Source organism: Mauremys reevesii, linkage group 1 (genome assembly GCF_016161935.1).
Source record: "Mauremys reevesii isolate NIE-2019 linkage group 1, ASM1616193v1, whole genome shotgun sequence".
NCBI lineage: Eukaryota > Metazoa > Chordata > Testudines > Geoemydidae > Mauremys > Mauremys reevesii.
This window is the reverse complement of record NC_052623.1, coordinates 81,869,540-81,887,738: the sequence shown is the minus strand read 5'-3', so window position 1 is coordinate 81,887,738 and position 18,199 is coordinate 81,869,540. Positions and strand designations below refer to the sequence as shown.

The following is an 18,199-nucleotide window of genomic DNA, read 5'->3' as shown; positions in this document are numbered from 1 at the left end:
ACTTCATTTGGGAAAGGAGCTGCTTTTTGTGTGATTGATAAAATGATTGATCTTGGCTTATGTTTAAAAACTTCATACGTTTTTTGAAAATGAAAAAATAAAATACTTTCTTGATGGTCTGTAGTAAAACATTGCCGCTACTTGCCACCATGTTGATTTTCAGTAACTGAAAATTAAAGGTTCACATAAATCACTTTTGCTTCCCATTGATTAAGAGACCTAGTTTCACCATAATTTAGAGTCAACTTTTTGTCCGTGAATAGTTTCATGATTTGCAAGTTATTTCTGGCAGCCATCGTTGTCATACCAGTGATATTTCTTCTTCTCCGCCTCACTGTTTTGGCCCTTATCCCTCATAATTAACTTCTGCATCAGATTTACAACTATTTAGGTCTATGTTTCTGGGGGATATCAACTCCTTATATTAATGGTACTTTGATTAACCATTTCCCTGGCATCCTGGACTTGCTTACACATTATTTTTTATACCAAGTTAAGTTGAAAATGCCTTTCTTGACTGACAAGTTCATTCAAAGAGACAATATGGGTGAGATAATATATTTTATTGGACCAACTTCTTGCCTCACCCACCTTATTTCTCTGATATCCTGGGACCAATTTGGCTACAATAACATGGCACACAAATTTATTCAAAAAGTGATATAAAAATGTAACTGATTTATATGGTTATATTGGTATAGATATAATATATAAAAGCACACACACACATCATGCTCTAGACATCAAATGCTGAGACTAATTTCAGTGCATGTTGAATGTTAATAAGATTGGATATATAATTAAAAGAACCTGACAATTAACAAAATCAATATTGAATCACTATTAATTATTAGACAAAAATGAAAAATGAACATAAGAAAAACTGAAATTTTAGCTAAAACATTTTGGAAGCCGCAGGAAATTTTAACCTTATATAAAAATATAAATGTATTTCTTAGCACAAAGGCATCAAAGTGCTTTTATCACAAATAAAATTGTACCTGCTGATTCATAAGGGATATTTCAATTTTTTTTGTGTCCAAAGATTTTACTTTTATTATGAACCTCAGATCTTCATTTTCATTGAGAAATTATGCTCTGACCAATTGTGAAATAAATCTGGAAATTCCACTATAGGTGGCGCTCTTGCACACAACTTGTTTCAGAGAAATCTACCTCTGTAGAATAAGTTTTGCCACCAAGTTCAATGGCAGCTGCTTAACAATATCTGTTATATACCGTAATTCTACTTAACGATTCTGCTCGGATAAAGAGCTCTGATCCTGTTCCTCAGTGATTGATATGCTTGTTTAATCTAAATCACCACCATGTGGTATGTTATGACTTTTATTAGCAATCCTGCAAATTTAACAAGTAGGATGGCTCACCAAGATACAAAGTTAAATGAAGAGACTGATGTTTCAATCTGCTTTCCACCCCCAGAGATGGTATCATTTCTTTTTTGTAATCCAAGAATATAATGTTCAAAGTGTCAAAGACAAAGTGCGAATTAAAATTGAAACTCACTCTCTTGGGTAGGAGCAAAAGATACAAATTGGTATAGAAAGCCAATCCAAATGGAAGGAGTTACAATTAACAACCAGCACTAAAACTTGGTATCTACTGTATGTGAAAAATTGCAATGCAGTTTAACCATTGTTACTATCCATTATTAATCAAATGAGATGACAAACACATCTTTCCAGGAGAAAAATGACTGTGTAAGAGAAGGGATAATGTTCACTGTAATATACACAAAGAATCACATGACTGGAACATATAACATGGCTTTCAGTGGCTTGGTTTGGCACAAAGACTCCCTTTTATTTCATTTGATAGAGCTACTGCCTATGATCACAAGGTGTCCAGTTCAAATCTCGACTTTGATAATGTTCAGGTTGTGCACATAGCAGGTCTAGCCACCTGAGGTAGGAGCACTAACAGGTTATAATGTTATTTAGATTCTGGCCACCACAGCAATCACAAAAGGCAATTATATATTTCTTGCGCTCTGTAGGGTAAGTTAGACATAGCGGGGCAATTTATGTCTAGTACAATCCATCTTTCACAATAAATATACAGAAAAGTCATTCTTCCGAAACACGATTTAAAAATAAAACTATTTAAACAAGATACTTTTTGCTTTTTTTTTTACAGCCAGTTGAAATTCCATAAAACTTCAAAAGGGCTAATTTAAAAAAATAAATCAGTATACTGAAGTTATACAATTAACAGCTTTCAGTTTGACATGTTTCATACTCAACGATGGTTCCTAGCATTTTTTTCAAGCTTTTATATAACAAGTTAAAAATAAACCCTCATGGTGATTTAGTAGCATGAACTAAGATTAAAACTTCAAACACAATTGTAAATGTGATGTAATTATGTACATGTGACTCTTTGGAAACATTTTATAATATCAGAGTTAAATGTCAGTGCTGTGTGTTTACTTCTGACTGGCATAGCTGGCCCATATTCAACTGCACTGAAGGAACAATGCTTCATTGTATCACTTTAAAGACATTTTCTTCAGTGTTAAATATTTTAAAACAACAACAAACAGACCCTTTTCTGTATAGTGTAACAGCACTAATATGAAATGTACACTGCATCAAAACATTTTTCCCTTAATTTTTTTAGAAACAAAATCACAAACTAGCAGCTGAGATGGTATCAAGATGAAGGGTTTGTTTGTCTGAATGATTGACTTAATAAACTAATCTTGAATGAACATCACTAATGAAACTGACAGTGCTATTTAAAAAAAACAAAAAGAAAAAAAAAGACTTGTCTCTTGATTCTTGAGAATACAATATAAATGGTACAAACGTGTACTTCATTATCTACATTTTCTCTTGTCTTTATTGTTTTGATACTATTGCAGGATTACTGCTTTTAATTTGGTAACACGCTGAGTACAATTCACTATCCTTCTTGGCACAGTGGTCAAGAGTTAGCACAACATTTTCTGAAATTCAGTATTTAGGAGGAAAAGTTTATGTTCTTTGCTGCAGGTGGTGCTAAGGAAATCAGGCCTCTTTGTAACATCAAGATTCACTGTACAAATATTAAAATCCCTAGAGCAATGTCTTTTATTTTTCCCTTGTGGAAGAGTCTTCCATGCTTTTCTTGGCACCCTGAATAACTCATTGTCCCCATTAATTGTCTTTTCAAAGGCTCCTTCAATACAGTTTCTTGATTCAAGATAATTATGCTGCGTCTTCTCTGTGTCCAGCAGGCAATGAAATACAAATTTGGATTTTCACTTAGCAAACTATTTTACAGCTTTTAGGTTGTCAGATGACTCCTTAGCATCTTTCTGAATATCTTTCTAATCTCACTGAATAGAATTATCCTGATTCTCATTTTACATACATACTGATTTTATACCAGTATAACTCCATTGACTTACTGCTGATTTACACCAGTGTAAGTGGGAAGAGAGCCATGTGTACTGATTCTTGTGCCCATACCATACTCAGTTAGATTTGCCAACTTCTAGCATCTTTTACTCTGTATCATATTGTGAATAGTAAGTGAATAGTAAGCTGTCATGAGATAAAAGGGATAAAAGGGAAGGTCCTTTCATGGATTGAGAACTGGTTAAAAGACAGGGAACAAAGGGTAGGAATTAATGGTAAATTCTCAGAATGGAGAGGGGTAACTAGTGGTGTTCCCCAAGGGTCAGTCCTAGGACCAATCCTATTCAATTTATTCATAAATGATCTGGAGAAAGGGGTAAACAGTGAGGGGGCAAAGTTTGCAGATGATACTAAACTGCTCAAGATATTTAAGACCAAAGCAGACTGTGAAGAACTTCAAAAAGATCTCACAAAATTAAGTGATTGGGCAACAAAATGGCAAATGAAATTTAATGTGGATAAATGTAAAGTAATGCACATTGGAAAAAATAACCCCAACTATACATACAATATGATGGGGGCTAATTTAGCTACAACTAATCAGGAAAAAGATCTTGGAGTCACCGTGGACAGTTCTCTGAAGATGTCCACGCAGTGTGCAGAGGCGGTCAAAAAAGCAAACAGGATGTTAGGAATCATTAAAAAGGGGATAGAGAATAAGACTGAGAATATATTATTGCCCTTATATAAATCCATGGTACGCCCACATCTCAAATACTGTGTAGAGATGTGGTCTCCTCACCTCAAAAAAGATATACTGGCACTAGAAAAGTTTCAGAAAAGGGCAACTAAAATGATTAGGGGTTTGGAGAGGGTCCCATATGAGGAAAGATTACAGAGGCTAGGACTCTTCAGCTTGGAAAAGAGGAGACTAAGGCGGGATATGATAGAGGTATATAAAATCATGAGTGGTGTGGAGAAAGTGGATAAGGAAAAGTTATTTACTTATTCCCATAATACAAGAACTAGGGGTCACCAAATGAAATTAATAGGCAGCAGGTTTAAAACAAATACAAGGAAGTTCTTCTTCACGCAGCGCACAGTCAACTTGTGAAACTCCTTACCTGAGGAGGTTGTGAAGGTTAGGACTATAACAGCGTTTAAAAGAGAACTGGATAAATTCATGGTGGTTAAGTCCATAAATGGCTATTAGCCAGGATGGGTAAGGAATGATGTCCCTAGCCTCTGTTTGTCAGAGGATGGAGATGGATGGCAGGATAGAGATCACTTGATCATTGCCTGTTAGGTTCAGTCCCCCTGGGGCACCTGGCATTGGCCACTGTTGGTAGACAGATACTGGGCTAGATGGACCTTTGGTCTGACCCAGTACAGCCATTCTTATGTTCTTATCTCTTCAGTACTAACCTACCCTTGCAACTGAGCTGCCTTTCCTGTAGTCTTCCAGTCAGGTGTGCTTGTACTGCAGCACAAACTTTTCAAAATACAGTAAATAGCCTAATGCCTACAAAGTTCCTAGCATACTTTTTCATCACCTTTCTTGTGTAATAGAATTAGTACTGCCTATTTCCAGTTTGGATGACACAGCAAAGTTCCTTTGCTATCTCAGGCTGCAAATTATTACAGTGAAAGAAAATGTGAATAATCATTTGACAGGAACAATGCATGAAAAACAGTGGATTAAAATATAGGTAAAATTATTTGTCAAGATCCTGATCCTTCAAGGCGCTGAGCACCCTTGTTTCCCATTGACTTCAATGACACTCAGCACTGGAAGGATCAGATGCTGAACATGTAATATCTGTTGAAGTTAATGATAAAGAAGTCAGAGGGTTGAGAAATGGCTTCTTTCACTTTCACGTTGCTAGAAGACTTTCAGCCCTGCCTCTCAGAGAGAGATCTGGCCAACCTGGTGTATTCATCACCTCTAGACTGGAGTACTGTATCCAGGCGTATCTGGTGTAAAGGTGGAAGCAAACCAGAGGTTGTATCTCCAGTGAGACAGGCCCTGATAAGCACACAAGACCTGTGCTTCAGTCTGTCTGCTGATTCCCAGTCTTCTTTCATTGAGGGAGGAGGGATAGCTCAGTGGTTTGAGGATTGATCTGTTAAACCCAGCACTGTGAGTTCAATCCTTGAGCGAGCCATTTAAGGATCTGAGGCAAAAATCTATCTGGGGATTAGTCCTGCTTTGAGCAAGGGGTTGGACTGGATGCCCTCCTGAGGTCCCTTCCAGCCCTGATGTTTTATGACCTTGGTCCTGATTTTCAAAGACATCGATAGGCTAGAAGCCAGCTACATCAGGGGCTGAAGCTTCATCCAAGGCCTTCAAGGACAGCTGCACTTCTCTGGGGCAATGCATCTCATAAAATCCATAGTGAAGTAGCAAATTGGTTTGAATACATCATACACTGCTTTGCATTCTTCCACTGGTTCCTGTGTTTCTATTACTGGAAGCACAAATATTCTCATATGGCTATCATCAGAAGAGGACCTTTGACATGATGGCAGGGAATGAGAGAAGCCCAAAGTGTATGTGCTGCTCCCCCTTCACTGAGACGATGAGTGGGGGAGATGGGGCCAGATGATTGGCTGACAGGTGCCCCTCCCTTCTGTTGTAATTATTGGGTATACACATTTATCCTAATTGTGAAAAGTTGGTGAAAGTTCATAAAATGTCACAATAATGTAATCTAAAAACAATAAGTGTTGATGGGAAAAGGTGTAAAAAGGAGACAGACTAAATTAGTCCAAAGAAAAAGACCTACTGCTATAACTCATGAACTGTGTTAAGATCAGGCCTGATAAACAGGAAAAGAGTGGTACTGGATATTACTGGACCACAACTGGTGTGTCAGAAATGAGTCCTAATGAACAAAATAATGAAGGGATGGGCTATTCCACCCATCACTTCCTTTTGGGGTCCTTAGAAGTTTTGGGGGAAAACTGCAAGAAGCTGTCTGACAACTACTGGCTGGGGGACAAAGGAATGAGCTTTACCATCATGGTTGTCACCCCCCAACGCATTTCTTAGGACCCTGAGATCCATCATGATACCGTTGGGTCTTCATTGTCCTGATCCTGAAATATGTCCTGACCAAACCATCATCACCTCCATTCGCTCTGGCTGAAAGCTGAACACCATCTGGGATATGAGACTTTGGTTCTTGCTGTCATCCCCATCCCCATGTGTCCTTTTTCTTCCCTATCTATTTTCTTCTCTTTCCTATCCATCTCCTTTTGCCTTCTATCTAATAACAGTATGGCTTAGCTGACCAAGACTGTATATTTTGTAACACTGCTGTAAGGGCTGTGACCAGAAGGAGGTAACTAAAAGAATTGCCCTAAACCAGTGGACCACTTGAAAATTGCTGAGGGTGTCAGCAGACCACGTAATGATCTTTCCAAATGTTGTTTGTACCGTTAACTAGCTATTATAAAGCACTTTGGATAAAAGCGCTATATAAAAAACAAACAATAATAATTAACATTTTTTTGTTCTACAAATAAAAGCACACAACTCATATTTTAATATCAGTAGTCTTACCTTTCTAATGTGACAGATGTGCCCTCTCTTCCCCACTGCGGCAGCCCCCGAGCTGGGGCTGGGAAGGAGGGAGGGCTCTCCCCTGCTACAGCAGCCACAGAGCTGAGGCTGGGAAGGAGGACTGTCTCTCCCTGGCAGCTGGAGCCCTGGGGCTGAGGAGTCGCCTCTTTCTCTGGCTGCCACAGCCCTGCCCATCCCAATTTTCCCCACCCCCTCTTCTCACCCCACTGCCCACACCCACCTCCACTCTATTCCCCCCAAGGCCACCACCTCACCTTACATGTGCATCTTCTCCAGGATCCAGGCACTTAATTAGTGGAGCCATGCCTGTGCAGCTCCACTACTTAGGTGGATGGCCCTTCATTCTCTCTTGTGAGGCTGCCCAGACATGCACCTCAGAGGGAACTATCTGCAGACCACCTGAATGGAACTTGTGGACCACTGGTGGTCCACAGACCACAGTTTGAGGACCTCTGCCCTAAACGGCCCAATACTGCTACAAGGTGCCTGGTCTTGGAGTGACTAATAAGACTGTGTGATGTGCCTGGGTTTCTTCAGCAGTGATGTTGTAAGTGAGAGTCAACACCAGAGACAGAAGCTGCATTTTCTATCTTTGCTGTTCTTTTCTCTCTCTTCTTGAGCGCGTTTTGTCTTCTAGGAACAGGATCAGACTTTAACAACAACAACAGCAGTAGTGACAGCTGCAGCCAATCTCAGCTAACTTTTTCTCATTTCCCCATAAAAGGACAGTTTATTACAGTCTTTAATATCATCTTAAAGACTGTCAAATGGCTTTTTTTTCCTTCTCAAGACTCTCTCCAGGGAGGGAAAGGGAACAAGGGATATTGTTAAAATGAAAGCCTTACATAAGACTTTTACATTTCAAATACTTTCACTGTTTTGCCTTCCTATTTTGTATCTTTAATAGAAAGTTGAAAAGGATTTTTAATGGTGTTTGCCATGAAAGCATGCTGAGGGCTCTGTATCCAAAACACTAAAACTTGTTTAACACTATTTAGTGTTGGACAGGGTCACGTTAACACTTTTCACTCTTCGGGCCCATTTATTCCATCAAAATGAATATAACATAGACATACCCAAAGCCTTTTCTCTCCAGTTAGCTGCAATTAGCCAGGAAGCAGTTGCTATTTAGCTATGCCAGGAGCAAGAAATCACACAGGCAATGCTGGAAGAGGCTGCTAAAATGGAAAACCCATAATGAAAAAGCTCATTGGTTCTACTACATTACCCACTTCTTTGCATTCCTTCACTGGTTCCTCTATTTCCATTGCATCAAGCAAAAACTACTTATCTTTACTTTTAAAGCCTGTATTGGCCTATCCCCACCCTACCTATAATTTATCATTTACTATAGACAAATAACCCCCTGCTTCACCAACAACAGGAAAGAAGCCTGGCAAAGGAGTGAATGAGTCAGCACATCTCTCCTTCCTGCTAGCACAACCCACATTTTTGGCACTGCCTTCTGCAGCTCATTGGTGGAGTGGAAGTTGTGGTTGCTTTGTGATATTGCAATCTTTGCTTTAGTGGACTTTCTGCTTTAGGTGTCCTCTGAAGGTAGTGTGGAACCACTAGTGACTTAAGGGTATGTATTAATAAAGTCAAAGTTAAATTTGATCCTCTAATCTGAAATCCAAATACTTAGGACAAGGTCATTGCTCCTCAAAGGAAATAATGGTGAAGAATGGACACTTCTGGCATTGATCACCTCACCACATAGTTCCTACTGTTTTGCCTGCTAGAGGTTAGCTTTGACCAATTAATGAAGATCTCTATACAATGGCTGGATTTACTAAATAATCATCCTGAATATTTCCCCAGCCAAGATTTGAACTGAGCTTCTGTTGTTGAATTGGCAGTAATTAGTCTAATCTATATAGGTGCTTAGACCAGGCTCATCACCATAGTACCAGAGCATCTTCCAGTAGAGCATTAAGCAATGTAGCTAACTTCTGTCAAGTGTTTGTTCTGTCATCCTCACCCTGGGGGGTGGAGAGGGGAGGGAGAGGGAGAAGTATGTTCAGTGGAGAGTTTAGTTTTGTATGGGGTGTGTGTGTGTGTGTGGGAGTGCACATGCACACATATAGCTATATGTTTACGTTAGAGAAGGCAAGATCAAAGAAATGTGCCTTACACTTGGAGAAGAAGATGGTGAGATTTGTGCTGGTCCTTAGTTTCCTGGGATAGTTTATTCCCTAGTCTTGGAGTGGCCCCTGAGAAAGTTCTGTATCCACACAGATGAGCTTATTGTAGAAAGCTTCATTATGTCAGAAGAGCCAAGTTGTTGATCCTGGACTTCATTGCAGAGCTTTAGATGGTCTTGTAGATAACCTGGGCCCAATCCATTGAGCACCTAGAACATAGGGACCAAGATCTTGAACTTGATTTGATAGTTTATGATAAACTGATGCCAAGAGCAAAGGACAGTGTAATGTATTTCCTTTGGCATGTCTTGCTGAGGAGATGTACTATGGTGTTCTGTACCAGTTGAAGTTTTCTAGGTGTTGAAGGCTTCATTCTCAGGTATTATATTGCATTACTGTAGTCCAACTGAGAGCTGACAAAGGGGTGAATAGCCACGGACAGGTCATCATCAACAGAATGGGCTGGCATCTCCTGGCCCAGTGGTTCTCAACCAGGGGTATGCGTTCCCCTGGGGGCACGCAAAGGCCTTCCAGGGGGTACATCAACTCATCTAGATATTTGCCTAGTTTTACAATAGGCTACATAAAAAGCACTAGCAAAGTCAGTACAAACTAAAATTTCGTACAGACAATGACTTGTTTACACTGCTCTATATACTATATGCTGAGACGTAAGTACAATATTTATATTCCAACTGATTTATTTTATAATTATATGGTAAAAATGAAAAAGTTGGCAATTTTTCAGCAATAGTGTGCTGTGACACTTTTGTATTTTTAATGTTTGACTTTGTAAACAATTAGTTTTTGAGTGAGGTGAAACTTGGGGTACTCAAGAAAAATTAGACTCCTGAAAGGGGTACAGTAGTCTGGAAAGGTTGAGAGCCACTGTCCTAGCCAACCACAGATGATAGAAAGCATGTCTCAAGTGAGCTGAAAGGAAGCTTCCCTTAGGTTGCATGAGGAACCATGCATGTCTTAGCTGGAAGTCAATTTTTGCATTCTTACCTCCACCCACTTCAGTTATCTGCAGCATTGCCACCTCTGAGCACTAAAATATACATCATTAGACAAGACCTAAAACATCATGATATTGATTTCAAAATCATGAGAGTTTATAAAAAATACATTTTGTGTTCTTTTTATTTTTCTTCTGGTATCTGAGCCTTTGTGGCACACTTGCGTCGTGTTTTCTAGTTTTCCCCTGCATCTGTGAGGGCTAGACCTTTATTTTTAAATTAAAACCGAGATTCTCACATAATTATATGTCTAGGAGCTGGGGCTTTAAGAAAAAACACCAAGAATTGTGAGACTCATGATAAAATTGCAAGAGTTGGAAACACTGCATCAGCAACAAATGTGAAACACACTGACACCATTAAAGGAGCCTCAAAGACCAGTCTTCACTGCTTCACTGTGATGCAATTGGTTAGCCGTTGAGTGGCCAGCCCTGTCAAAGAGATATGACAGACTGTGTCCCTGTATTCAACACTTGCACACTATTGTAATATTCTTTGTGCAAAGTATGCCTTGTGACGTAGCATTTGAAAAGGCATAATTTGCTGGTCAATATTGTCCTGATAAAAGGTTGGCCAACGTTGTATGTAAAGTTATAAGATTCCACTGCATGCTGTTCTTAACGCATGTTCCGAACCACAGCCCTGCCCAAACAGAAGATGGCAAACTGGTCTGTCTCAAACAAAGGAATGTATGCTCTGCTTAATTTGCATTGAAGCAGTAAACAGAGTCATCAAGCACATAGGGAGTGCCAACAGGTGGGAAAACCAGCAGGAGATATCTTCCCCTCTAGACTTTTTGCCTCCTGAATCTTAGCTGGAAATATTTTCGGGGGGGGGGGGAGGGGGATTAACACTATAAAAGTGAAGGACAAACACCCGAAGCCACACACTCCTCCCCCCTCTCACTTTCTGTCCATCAATTGATTGCACCAGAAGGAACATCGGAAACAGCCGTTACACAGAAGAAGGGGTCCTGGCCTAGAAGTTTGGCCAGCAAGACTAGTGAGTGCATGTGGTGAGAGAAACTTAGTTCTGAATTTAGCATTGTTTGTTAAGTTAGGCATTAGTTGCATATTATCTTTATTTCTCTTGTAACCATATCTGACTTTTATGCCTCATTCCTTGTATTCACTTAAAATCTCTCTCTTTGTAGTTAATAAACTTGCTTTATTGTTTTATCTAAACCTGTGTGTTTGAATTGACTTGTTTGGGAAACTCCACTTGGGAGAACAGGATTTGTGCATATCATTTTCTATTAATAAAATGGCAGACTTTATATGAGGAGAGGGCTGGGCAGTACAAGATATTTATTTCTGGAGAAAGTCTGGGATTGGGACTGTGCTGGGGTCACCCAGCATTGTAATTCAGCCTAGGGAAAGCCTGAGCATGACTGGCAGTTTGCAAGTGCACACAGACATAGCTGGGAGTGATTTACATGCTATAGGCTGTTTGTGAGCAGTCCAGGAGTGGAGGCAAAAACAGGAAAGCAGTGTAAAGGACACCCCAGGTGACAAGGCAGGGGTGACACAGTTACTCACTAATCTAGATTGTATCCTGGGTATGTCACAAGAGGGTGCGCAAAGTAAAAGGTAGGAAATGGTGGCTGATTTGAAGAATAAGAAAAAAACAGGTCTATAACTGCTCTTTCACAAGTTTTATCGCTATATAAACAAAGGTTGAAGAGGCTGACGATTACGCTACAGCATCTCTAAAGTATTCTCAGACTTCTTTAACAAAGTTTGAAGCAAAGAGGCACTGAATTATATGAAAACTTATTGTCATGACAAAGATCATAAAAAATGGAAAATGAGACAATTAAAGACCCCATAACAAATTTTATAACAAGTATAGAAAATAACACAAAGCTAATCCATAGTATTATCTTTTCAAGGTTCTTCTCAGATGTTGTAAATAGGGTTTATAGTACTAGTTTTTTTTGCTACTCTGCCATCAATCACCCTGAGGCATTACTAAACTGTTTCTTATCTGCTGACAGGTAAAACAAAACTTTAGTGCTAATATTGCTGAAATTTTATTGGTGAACATCAAGAACTCTGTAGTTATCAACGTAATCAAAGAAGAGAAAAAGCAAACTTAACAAAATATTATGCTAAGACTCTCAAATTGGTTGCCATTCACTTCCTTTGGTAGTAAAATATTTTTTTATCTGTATGGGTGGGGAGTTGCTGGAAGGAGAAAGTAACTTGAGCTTTTGAGTTGCCAGTAGCATTTTATAGTGAATTGCACAGCTTCACTTTAGTTATATTTGGGTATTAATTTCAAGTTATGTCCAGAGTGGCTAGAACATATAGGCAGAGGTGTTCTTTTTTTGGTGTGTGTATGTGTGTGTGTGTGTCTATAATTCTAAATAAATAAATACTTTTTACTTCTGTCTTTTGGGCTTCCCAGTGCGTTCCATTTCTGGGCGTAATCCTGACTCCGCTGAAGACAATGTCAGAACTCCCACTGGTTTCAGTGGAGACAGGATTTCACTCTGTGTCTTATAGACTGTAAACTCTTTTGGAGAGAGACAACATATTTTATCTTCAATAGAGTGAATTCTATCATTACTCTTGACAAATTATTATTAAAAACTGAAATTTGATTATTATATTAATTTAAAAAAAACAAATGGCTGCAAAAAGATTGTTTGAACTGCCCATGTATTTTAACATTGCCAAGAAATAAAACTGAGCTCACATACGCACAGTACAGAAAACGTCAACTTCTTTAAAATAGCTATCGACTCAACACGAGCGCTACATTTATGACTGGAAGTGGGGGACAAAGCACTATTTATAGTTAGCTAGTGATGTAGAACCCTTTGTAACAGTGCTGCCCAATTTTACATAATGCTATTGCACACAAGATGCTGCCTCTCACAATAGACTGTCTCTGCAAGCATAAATTTTAAACATATTGAAATTTGATTTTGCTTCATATTTTTCTATAGATAAAGAAGCCTGAAAATCAATCATATATTTGAGATTTAGTTGCGTCAAATAGAGGTCGACTATATAAGAGCTGGCTTGGTATTAAAGATAATCTACGACATCAAGGCAAATGTTTTAAGCAAGCAGTTTTTAAAATACTGATTTTAATAGGATACATGACCCTGATGCATTTTATTTAGTCTTGCACATCTTGCTAGCATTAGACCTGTAGAGAATTTAGTGTCATTGGCTGTCTGCAGCAGTAGATGTACATATTAAGTTTCTTCATATAGCAATTTCTCAGCATACAGTAGTTCCTTCTAAATCTAAATTGTTCTGCTATAGTAACCAGAGAATATGCAGTCTGCTAATATGTTGAACAGAAAATTAAAATTATTTTGCTGCCTCTTTATGGAGACCCAGCTTGTAGAATGTTTTAGAAGTTTGTTCCTCATTGATTAATGAGATGCATGTATGGCATGGTCTGGTCTCTGTTGTTTTTTTTTCATTTATTTTTCCTTAGGAATGTTGGTGCTCCTGAAAGTCTGAACATTCACTAATTTCATTGACAATATTAAATTGGGAGATGGTGAAAAAACTAGTATACACAGAGAAATAGTGCAAAGGAACTTAAAAAGTTTAATAACATGGGCAGGAAATAAAGTAAGAATCAACCTGAAAAAATATCTTCAATAGACCTACTTGGGAGAGGGAAATAATCCAAAACTCATTGTGAAGAAGACATCTAGGGTGAAATCCTAATCCGGTTGAAGTCAATCAGAGCTTTGCCATTGACTTCAATAGAACCAGAATTTCACTCCTGGAAAGTAATGCTCAAAGAGACCTGGTGACATGAGACAACAAACTAGACATAGCATTTACAGTTTGACATGGTAGAGGGAAAACACAAGTGTAATATGGAGCTACATATGCAGAAACATGATAACCACTCTGTAAATGGCTCTAGTAACAGGGACCACACCTAAAATATTTTGTTCAGTTCTGGACAGCACATGACAACATCAGCTACTGCTTAAATGCTATTGATCTTGAACTATGTTGTTTATCTATAGTATAAAAGTGTAAATTAAATACTTAAGGACCAATTCCATGATCACTTACATGTACAACTCCCACAATGGAAATTGTACCCGAGAGAGAGGGCAGAATTCATCCCTTTGATCTTAAAAAAGAAAAGACTGTTGGGGCAGTTTGTGTAATAATGAGTCACCCGATTGAGTAGCATAATTAATAAAACAGGCACTTACACATCAATTCAAAGAATCTCTTTGATACTGGAGCTCTACATGACAGGTGTGCAGAACAACTACAGAGCATTGTTTATATAGATAAAGTAATTTTGAAAACTGAAAATAAAATGTGGTGCTTGGCACATCGGATATGTTGAAATAACTATTGGATTCATAAGTGGTTCAAACTTAAAATGTATTTTGTTAGGACATTTAAGTATGTCTTGAGCTCTTCTTGAAAAACTTGGAATTATATCAACTGTGTCTAGGCAGAATTGGATTAGATACTCAGAGCTTAACCTCTGGAATGATGAGGTCCCCCACCTGCAGAAATGAAAATGAATATAGTCCAGGCAGATCCAGTGTTGTACCTCACCCCATCATTTGCTATCGGATAAGTCTACTCCTCAACTATCCAGTCTCTCGCTGTGATTAATTTTCTTAAAATGGCTTTATCCTCATATCCAAGTTTACTATTTTACATAGAGACACTGCTGTTCCTCCTAGTATGATCTAAATACAGCACCACTTGGGTTTTAAAAAAGTATTTTCTAAAATAGTGAAATTGGTGAGCATACACATGTTGACTAGTTCATTAGAACTATGGGTGTAGTGCAAAAATCTCTGTATGCCTCTGTCTCTTAGACCCTGTTTAAAAAAGGCCCCAAGACCTTTACTCACTCCTTCACCTTTACACCATGGATTAACATTTGGTCTGTAATTCACTTTCAACAGCTCGTTAACATGTCATCGCCTTTTGAGTAACTCATTGTTACCAATCAATTGTACGTAGCTTCCCTTTTCTCACCATGTCACTGCACTCGTCCTCCTGATTGTCACCTCCTTTCCCTAGTGTTGTCAACTCTCATGATTTTTATCACAAGTCTTGTGCTATTTGGTGATTTTTCTTACACGCCCAGTTCCTGGAGCAGTGTGATTATGACAGAATTTCATTTTTCATTTAAAAAAAATAAAAAACTACGTTTCTAGTCCTCATGAATGCAGGGAGAAACTTGAAAACATGAACCATAAAGGTGCAAAAACCTGAAGGCAAACAAAAAGAACCCAAAATGTATTATGTTAAAAATCACATAATTTTTAAGACAACCTCTTTATTTCTTGGGGGCCTGATGCATGACTGTTGAATGCATGGGGCTGGCGACATACCAGCATTTGTCCTTGTTTATTCCTACACCACCATTCCTAGTCACCATCAAGCCCCCTCTCCTTCCTTTCAAAGTCTTGTACATTTAACTCCTGTCACGTATTTTCTGTATCATTTTTGCCCTTCAGGGCCTATCTGAATGATATGAGACTAGAGTGTTCATCTTCCTCATAAACCTCATAGTTGCTGCGAGGGAGGGGAATCTCGCCATTTTACTGCTGTAGCCTCTTGGCTTTTGGAGGAAGAAGACATCTCTGCAACATTTCCCCTCCCCCAGCCTTTGTTTTTTGGGTTGTTTGTTGTCCTCTTTTGTGTGCTTCACTGTCCTTCATAGCTTTCCCAAGCATTAGCAGCAGCACCATGATAGTGGTAGTATTCTTGAGAGTTTCACTGTTGTCTGCAGGTTTGAAATAAGAGAACTGAAACTCAGTCTTAATTTCAGTTTATACTGCCCATATCCCCCATGCACCATTCTATGCAAAGTTACACGCAGCTGCAGAAACAGTGGGGCTCTATCATAAGACTAGTCTAGAAACTCAGGAAGAAGGGACTGCCTCAATTTACATTTGCTAGGTTTTATTCACAACTATAAGGGTAGGATCTTACTATTATTTTTACACTGAGCGCTGAAATTCTGTAGTAATGGGTAACTTAGATCCTAGTTTATCTAGGAAAGTCTTCCTAGTGCGCACTAGCAAGCGGATTTTACAAGCCCTGTGTGTAAACTTTGTCCTTTCTTTTCCTTAGTTGGATGCAACAGCCCGTAGTACCATTTAGTTAGCCTTAACAGTTCAATGCAGCAGTCATGTCTTGTGGATGTACAAAGCTTCAGACTTGAGTATTTCTAGAAGGGAAAAAAGTTACACTATAATTTACCAGAAAAATGCAGAAGGTTAGGATTTCTGATTATTTTTCCTTCCCCCTGGATACTATGGTCAGGAGCTGCATGTGGCACGGTCAACATGAAATAGCATTTGAAGTAAAACGATGGAAGCAGTGGATTGGAGACCTCAAAAGGGCCTAATTAGGAACTGGAAACTTTTACCCTGGAAGTCCTGAGAAATTGGGTGCAAACACTTTGAGTTTCTTCCTTAATTCAGATCTGCCCACTGTACTGAGTTGGGGCCTGATCTTACTTCCACCAAAGTTGACAGAAAGACTCTCATTGAGTTCAGTGTGAGATGCATTGAGCCCTGAGTGCAGCCCAGGGTTATCCAGCATAGAATAGCCTACTGGTGTAAGTCTGAGTCTGTTTTAATTATAAGAGCCGTCGTCCCTTTTTTCCACTCCCCTGCCCACCAAGACCCACTCAAGCCATGCAATGAAAAGCATGTAAAAATACTTTTTACAAGAATAGAGCCCATGTGGACAAATAATATTCCCCCCATCCTTCTAATATCATGTTAGAAAAATTATTCAGAATAAACTGATTTTATAGAGAGTCTGATTGTAAAGCAAGATTAATACAAAAAGGCAAGAAGTCTGCAATAAAACCTACTAACTTAAATCATCCATATTTGTGTACAAGTATTCATATGTAGCAACAGTCCCAAGGCTGAGATTAAAGCTGTTTGGTAGGTTACTTCAAGGCCTTTTTATTGCTAAATCTTATTATGTCTCTAAAATGTAGAAATTAATCACCTGTCATCAAAGCTGCAGTGGATTATTGACTTCTAAATGTCTCTACAAATTGATTCATGACAGAATGAAACAGGAGACTGAACTAGCACTGAATTTTTTTTTTGCATGTGATAAAACAGGGTCTAATTAAAAAATGTTTCGACAAATGCTGGTGATTACCACAAAATATTTTGCTATCAAAATAGGGTACTGCTGGAATAGTCTTGTTCAGATACATAGCTGTGCAGCATAGATCTCTAAGGTAACATTAGTTTGTGAATCTGAGTGGCTAGACTGATAATTTATTGAATTCTGAGATTAGATAGCTGATAACACGCTCTTCTGCACTAACTGAAAATTGGATGACGGTGAAAACCTACTACTATTTGCACCTACTCCCAGGTTTATCGACTCAAGAACTGTTTGGGCCATGACATTTGCACCCTAAAATTTAAATATTTCAGTGCATATTCAGTATCCATTGTTGTTCTTTAACATTTATGAAAAGGATATCTCTTTTTTTGAAGAAAGAGATGTACTGTGATTTTCATTAAAATCTGAGCTCTTATTTCTTAGCTACTGTATGCCGATGAAGTAGTTGGAGGACTTGAGAGAGACAGAAGTTGATAGTGTTTTCTTTCTCCAAAATGTAAAGCATTTAATACATTTTCTACATAAATCAATATAGATAACTTGGGGATTCTTCATAAATAATTAGAGTTGAACTCCTAAATTATCAGTAGATTATGTTTGACATATGTCATTGGAAAGGTAATTTTCTAGACATTTGCAATAAGTTCTGGGATTTGACCTATGACTTTGGCATCACAAGATATTAATTATCTGTGTTCAGGTAATACTGAGGCAAAGTACCATGCTTTTTTTTTACTTTGTTAAAAGTCTTTTTTCATTTTATAAAAGACTAGATAAAATGTCATTTACATTGAGTTTATTGAAAAGAGAGCTCCACTAGTGACATTTTCTTCAGTGACAGTAGCAACCAGAAGATTGTTTGATTGTATTTTCTTGTAGAATTGTAATTATTATGATTTTAACCATTATGACCATTTCAATTGCTTCAAAATAGTGCAAGGATATCACCACTGAAAACTTAGAGCAA

General features: G+C 38.3%; 1 long non-coding RNA gene across 3 annotated transcripts in view; it reads right to left on the bottom strand.

Moving 5' to 3' along the window:
- Window positions 1-15,997: 15,997 nt before the first annotated feature.
- LOC120395991 overlaps window positions 15,998-18,199 on the bottom strand; it is a 28,516-nt gene continuing 26,314 nt past the window's right edge. For 2 of the 3 annotated variants that reach the window (XR_005592912.1, XR_005592911.1), the window contains exon 3: window positions 15,999-16,303. This is a non-coding gene — a long non-coding RNA (uncharacterized LOC120395991). Of the gene's footprint in view, window positions 16,304-18,199 lie in introns of all 3 variants that reach the window. The other variant, XR_005592913.1, reaches the window with a different exon arrangement.